Source organism: Chrysochloris asiatica, unplaced genomic scaffold, assembly GCF_000296735.1.
Source record: "Chrysochloris asiatica unplaced genomic scaffold, ChrAsi1.0 scaffold00267, whole genome shotgun sequence".
Taxonomy (NCBI): Eukaryota; Metazoa; Chordata; class Mammalia; order Afrosoricida; family Chrysochloridae; genus Chrysochloris; species Chrysochloris asiatica.
In genome coordinates this window covers 656499-664031 of record NW_006408785.1, presented here as the reverse complement: position 1 = coordinate 664031, position 7533 = coordinate 656499, and positions in this window count along the sequence as shown.

Below are 7533 nucleotides of genomic sequence, written 5' to 3'. Positions count from 1 at the left end.
ACTGCTTCTCTGGGTAGGGTTCCGCTCCCCACTCTTCTCCCTTGATGGTCCCAGGGACCTCTGCTCCTACACTGCAAAGTCAATCAGTCCCCTCCTTTTGCTATGAAACCTCTACCTTTACATTTCCAACCCCCACAATCAGTCCTGGTAACAATGATTCACTATTGTATCACAAGAGACCTATCTGCATCTCCATTCATCAGCCAGTTTTCTTTTTTGCAGAGTTATAGCAAGATAAATCATAGTATTTCTTGGGTAAAAGGCTTTGAAGAGGTCTTTTGGAGCAGATTTGCCTAATGCAATATTTCATGATTTCTTGACTCCTGCTTGTGTTGATAGTGAATCCCAGCAAAATGAAGTCTTTGAAAACTTCAATCTTTTCTCTTTTTATTATCATGTTATATATTTGTTCAAATGTGAGGGTTTTAATTTTCTTTACATTGAGGTGCAGTCTATACTGAAGGCTATAGTCTTTGATTTTCATCAGTATTTCAAATACTCTTCACTAACAGCAAGCAAGGTTGAATCATCTGCATATCAGAGGTTGTTAATAAGCCAATCCTGATGCTATGTTCTTCATATAGTCCACCCTCTTGTATTATTTTCTTAGCAAGTTGTTGTTGTTAGGTGCCATCGAGTCAGTACCAACTCATTATAACCCTGTGTACAACAGAACGAAACAGTGCCTAGTCCTGGGCCAACCTCATTACTGTTGCCATGCTTGAGTCCATCGATGCTGCTACTTGGCCAGTCCATCTTATTTGGGGTTTTTCTCTTTTTCTCTGACCCTTTACCTTACCAAACATGGTATCCTTCTCCAGCGACTGGCCCCTCCTGATAATATGTCTGAAGTTTGAGAGATGAAGTTTGGCCATCTTGGCCTCCAAAGAGCACTCTGGCTGCACTTATTCCAAAATGATCTATTGGTTCTATTGGCAGCCCATGGCACTTTCTATATTCTCCTCCAACACCATAACTCAAAAGCATCAATTCTTCTATGGTCTTGCTTATTCACTGTCCAGCTTTCGCATGCATATGAGGTTATTGAAAATACCATGGTTTGGGTCAGGCACACCTTAGTCCTTAAGCTGACATCTCTGCTGTTCAACACTTTAAAAAGGTCTTGTGCAGCAGATTTGTCTAATGCAATATGTTGTTTGATTTCTTGGCTGCTGCTTCTGTGAGTGTTGATAGTTGATCCAATTAGAATGAAGTCCTTGACAACTTCAATCTTTTCTCCATTGATAAGAATGTTGTTTATTGGTCCAGTGGTGAGGATTTTTGTTTTCTTTAAATTGAGATGCAATCCATACTGAAGGCTGTGGTCTTTGATCTTCAGCAGTATAAGTATTTTAAGTCTTCTTCACTATCCTCAAGCAATGTTGTATAATCATACAGCAGATGGGTTAATGCGCAGACTGCAAAGTCAGTTTGAACCACATGGTCGGTGCTTGTAGCTCAGTAGCCACTCCTTGGAAACACTGTACAGGTCACTATGGATCGTAATGTCCACAACAGCACTTACTAACAACAAGAATACAGATTGAATAAGTTAGTCGGTGAAAGAATACAACCCTGGTTTGGAGCCATTCAGTGTCCGCTTCTGTTTGAACTGCCTTTTGGTCTGTGGACAGGTTCCTCCTGAGCACAATTACGTGTTTTGGAATTCCTAATCTTTGTATTGTTGTTCATAGTTTGTTAAGATCCACAGAGTCGAATACCTTTGCATAGTCAATAAAGTACCAGTAAACATCTTTCTGGTAATCTCTGCTTTCAGCCATGATTCATCTGATGTCGGAAATGATATCCTTCATTCCATGTCCTCTTTTGAATCTAGCATGAATTTCTGGAAGCTCCCCATCAATGTACTATTGCAACGTTTTTTGAATTATCCTCAGCAAAATCCTACTTGCATGTGACGTTAATGATACTGTTTGATGATTTCCACATTCTATTGGGTCACCTTTCTTTGGAACAGGCAAAAATATGAATCTCTTCCAAACAGGTGTCCAGGTAGATGTTGGCAGTTCAAACCACTATTTGCTCCTCAGAGACCCTAAACAAGGCTGTTATGTATCATAACACTGACACAATGGGTCTTATCAACAAGAGCTCTATTGCTTACTGACTTTACTGGCAACTTTATGTGACCCTAAACTTTAGAGTCTTACTTAAAAAGTGGATGTGATAATTTTACATTCTAATGTTATTTGTTTAGTATTTAGTATAGATAAGTCCCAGAGTATACATTCTAATATATGGTGACTAGCAATCCTAGTGTGGTGCTGTAGGATCAGTGATGGACTGCTCATCACAAAGTTGGTGATTCAAACCCACCAACTGCTCCTCGGAAACTGTATATAGGATTGCTGTGTGTCGGAACTGACTTGTCAGCACTTAACAACAATAACATTCAATAATTATAACCAAACCTCAGACCTTTTGCTGTTGAGTTGACTCTAACTCATAGTGACCTTATAAGGCAAGGTAGAACTGCCTCATAGGGTGGATGTTGTTAAATGCAGTTGAGTCATTTCTGATTCATAGTGACCCTATATAGAATTTCCAGGGTGTGTCTGGTGGGTTTTAAACTGACAACCTGTAGGTTAGTAGTCCAGTGCTTATTCTTCAGCGCCACACCAAGACTCCCAAGCCTATTAATTTTTGCAGAAACCAGCTGCCTTATCTTTTCCCCATGATTCAAACCATCAACCTTACTGTAGTTAGCAGCGTAGTGGTTAAACACTGTACCACCAGGGCTCCTCGACAAGGGTACAGTGAAACTTAAAATGCAAGCAGAACTCGTGCTGTTTATGTATGCCATAGAATTGGTTCTGACCCTTAGCCACCCTGTTTCCAAAGAGTTGCTGGACCTTGCAGTTAGCAGTCCAGTTCTTACCCTGTAGTACCACACTAGGACTGTAAAGCTCATGGAGTTAGTCAATTATAGGATTATACAGTCAATGAAATTATGAAACACTGCATGGTTTCCTGTTTTTGTGTGGTACAATAACTGTAAACTAGGACAATATATGGAGCATGTGAAGATCTTTCCCTTTGGATAAAATATTTAAGACTATTATTAGTTTTATTTTTTTTTTAATTAACAACCCACATTGTTGTTAGGTGACATTGAGTAGAATCCGACTCACAGTGATCCCATGTAACAGAGAAGAGTTGCTCTGTAGGGTTTTGCAATCACCCATATCCTTGTAAATTCAAAACTTGATTCTAGTCCTACATGTTTCCTGTACCTACAGACATTTATACTGAAATGTCTGCAATTCATTTCAACAGGTAATCACTTATTCTACCCAGGTCTAAACTTGACTTTTTCCCCTCAAACCTCATCTTCTTCAAGGGTTCCCTGCTTCAGTGAATGTACTGCTACCCATCTCTCTCCTCCACAAAAATCTAAATTTTCACGTGTTTTGCTGGTTGTTATTCTGTAAATTTCTTTCTGCTTCCTCTTCTTCATCTTCATCACTGGTTGTTGTTAAATGCCATAGAGTCGATTCTGACCCATAGCAACCCTACATTGGGTTTCCAAGGAGCACCTGGTGAGCTTGAACTGCCAACCTTGCAGTTCAAACGGCTTTGCAGTCTGGCGCATTAACCTATAGCACCACACTTATCGCTGGTATCCTGTTCTAAATTACTGTCATCTCAAATCTGACTCTCATAATTCAGCCAAATTTTATCCAGAGGAAAGTTAATTGTCATATCCTATTTAAAATTCTTCTGTGCCTAAGCTTTACTGACTTTTACTGCCCTGTTTTGTTTCATATACTTTCCCCTTTCAGCTATTACTGGCTCCTCTTCCCTTTACATGCCGTAGAATGTGCTGGTGTCAGACCTACTTTTGGACTTGCACTTATGTGGCCTAAGACTGCAGCATTTCCTGTAACTTTAAGATTTCCTCTTAAATGGCCTTTCTTAGGACTTCACACACCACTGGACTAATTCAAGTCTCCTGTTAGGAAGTCTTGTACCAAACTGAACTCATTGCCTTTGAGTCGATTCTGACTGTAAATCTTTAGGGAGAAGACAGCCTCATCTTTTTCGCACAAAGGGGCTGGTGGTTTTGAATCACTGACCTTGTGACTAGCAACCCATTGTGTACCCCACAGCACCACCATAGCTCCTAAAGTCTTTTTTTAATAGCTTTTTTGTTTACAATTATTTATTTGTATGGTGATTTGGTCCTTTTCCCAAATTGTCACTCCTTGAGGGCTGTGACAATTTCTGAGTTAAAAAGGCCTAAAATAACCCTTACAGTAGATAATAGATAATAAATGGTTGGCTGAAGTGTATAACTAGACAATTAAAGCAATACAAAGTGATCGATTCTGTCGTGGTTAAGTAGGCGTGTTGTTAAGTGTTGTCGAGATGGTTCTGACTCATAGCCACCCTGTATAGGGTTTCTGAGGAACAATTGGTGGCTTTGAATTGCTGACCTTGTAGTTCACAGTCCAGTGCTGACTGGAAGTATGTTTGTTATTGTAGCATTGGTTTGATATGACTCTAATTTTACCTTTCTGGGAAACTCTGTACAGGGTTGCTATGAGTCAGAACCGACTTCACGGCACATGACCACCACCACCACTTAAAGATAAGCTTAAGTAATATTGTGAATTTTGAATTGTCCAATACAGGTTGTTAGCTTCCCAGAACTTAATTGTATTTGTGTGGGTGTAAGAGGAACAACTTTCCTCAATCTACAAAGTATTGGAAGTTTACAATTTTAAAAAGACATACCTTATTAAATACTTAATGTTTCTTTCCCATATGAAATGTGCTCATTTAACTTAGTTGTGTAATAAATAACAGTGATGTAATTCTAATAGGTTTTACAAGATAGGACATAATCGATTAGAAGTAGGTTTTCCAGCTAATATAACAGAAATCAAGGAAGTTAAAAATAATACTGTGATTATGCTTTTATTTTGCTTTTTGGTATTTGGGCCATTATTTACTATGTAACTATTGCTGGCAGTTTGAAATGTTCTTCTGAAAACTCGTAGCACTTTAGTATTTTCTTGAAAATTGGTTTACTACTGTTGTTTACATTTTAAAATTAGTACCTTCAATAAGGTTTTGTTTGTCTTCTATCCTGAATTCTCCCTAGGAGTACACAACTTCAAAACAAAAAGAGGCACAGTCAGCAGAAAAAAAAAAAAAAGAGGTGGTCTGAGCATTTATGCATTTAATATGCATGTTAATTAGGAAAAAAAATTAGAAAAATATGAAAACAGATGTTACATAAATTATTGCAATCCCAGGGCAGCAGTAAGTTATACACTGACAATAATTTTTATATGTGCATGTGTATATCTATTTCTGGATTTCTTAATATTTATGTAATTCTTAAGGGAATAACTAGAAAAAGAACTGGTATATCTTTTCAATGAGATTGTGAGAATGTGTCCTCTGCATATGGATTGCTGAGGAAGTCTACTTGTTTCCTACAGTCTTACTGTTGACATAGTCTTCTGTGTTTCCTAATTCTGTTCCTAAGTCTTCTTGTTTCCCTACCTTCTTGGTTTCTCCGATGGTGTGTCAGTATGTTTTTTTAGTGGATCTATGTTGTCTCAACCAAAAAGGCTAAGTATGATCTTGGAAGTGTAAGAAATATTAAATTGTATACGAAAGTATGTATTTAAAAACAAAAAGTATAATTACTCAGAACATGGTATCTGTAGTGTCACCAAACTTTTCTTTTTATTATTACCACATTTTCTGAAGAAACAGCCATCATTTTCTTAGTAGTAGTGACATGTTGTTGTTGTTGTTGTTAAGTGCCGTCGAGTCAATGCCGACTCATAGCGACCCTGTACAGGGTTTCCGAGGGTGTAAATCTTTACAGGATTAGAAAGCCTTATCTTTCTCCCGCAGAGCGGCTGGTAGTTTCGAACCGCTGACCTTAAGGTTCACAGCCCAATTCGTAACCACTACTCTACCAGAGCTCCTTAGTAGTAACATAGTTTTGTGAAAATAAGCACAGGACTGCTAACTGCATGGTTGCCAATTCAAGCCCACCACTAGTCGTTTCTCAGAAACTCTGTGCAGTGTGGTATGAGAATCGACTTGATCGCACTTGTTGTTGTTAAGTGCTGTTGCGTCAGTTCCAATTCATAGTGAGCTGCATAGGTTTTCCAAGGAGCAGTTGGTGAACTTGAACTGCTGACCTTGCAGTTCAAACTGACCTTGCAGTCCAGTGCATTAATCCATAGCACCACATGATGGCACTCAGCAATGTATTCAGTTAAGTGATCTATATACACAATTATCAAACACATATACAATGGATTATTTGAAAGATAAGTGAATATCTTTAACTCTAAAGACTCATATATAGAATAAAAATAATATTTTATATACATATGTGTATGCACACATGCAATAAATGACATGCATAATTTTAATAGTAATTTTTAGTTCAACCATACAGGAAAAAATTATGTAAATACTGATATGCTAGGAATGACTGACAATATTTAGATATTTTCCATGTATGAAATAAGAGAAGAGTGTACTTTATAAATTATCAGGGAAGACTGGAATTTAAAACAACAAAATACTGTAAGAGAATATAATAAGCCATTCTCTTAAAAAAAAACAAACACATAGAAACATAAATTGTATTGAATACAATGGATATATCTTAAAGGACATAAAACATTAGTTCCTGAAACACTTTCCTAGAGATAGATGCCTGAATCATTTGAATTCTTTATAAAAAAAATTTTTTTAATGTATAATGTGATGTTAAAATTTGGTGGAAGTAATGAATCTCTTAGATCTTAGTATATTTTAGCTACGAGGGTGAGTCAGAAATTAACTGCACTCCAGTTGAATTAAAACGGCCTTCCATGACAGATGACAGTGTTGAGCGTGCACATGAAATGATTCTGTTGCATAGATGAGCGACAGTGGATTATGTGGCAGATCAGTTGTAGATCAACTATGGCTTTGCCTATGGAATAGTTCATGACAGACTAGGGTTTCAAAATGTTTGTTTGAGATGGGTACTGACACAAGTCACGGAAGAGCATAAACAAAAGCGTTTGGACATCTGCAAACAAAATTTGGATCAATATTCAAAGGAAGGTAAAAGTTTTTAAAAGAAAAAGTTATTGGTGACGAGACATGGGATTCATCACTATGAGCCTGAGAGTAAGAGGCAGAGTATAGAATGGAAACATCTTCAACCACTGACTAAGAAAAAGTTCAAAAGTCAACCATCAGCTGGAAAATTGATGCTTACCATTTCCTGGGATTTCTAAAGGGCCAGTTTTGGAACACTATCAGGAAAAACGTTCAACAATCAATAATGCTCTTTACAGTGAGATGCTCACTGAAGAGCTGAAGCCTAAAATTGGAACTGTTATTATTTCAGAGAGAGATGACCCAAAGGAATGTGGAAATCATCAGACAATCTCTTTGATATTCCATTCAAGTAAAGTTTTACTAAAGGTAATACAGAAACGGCTGCAAGCATACATTGACAGAGAACTTCCAGAGGTTCAAGCC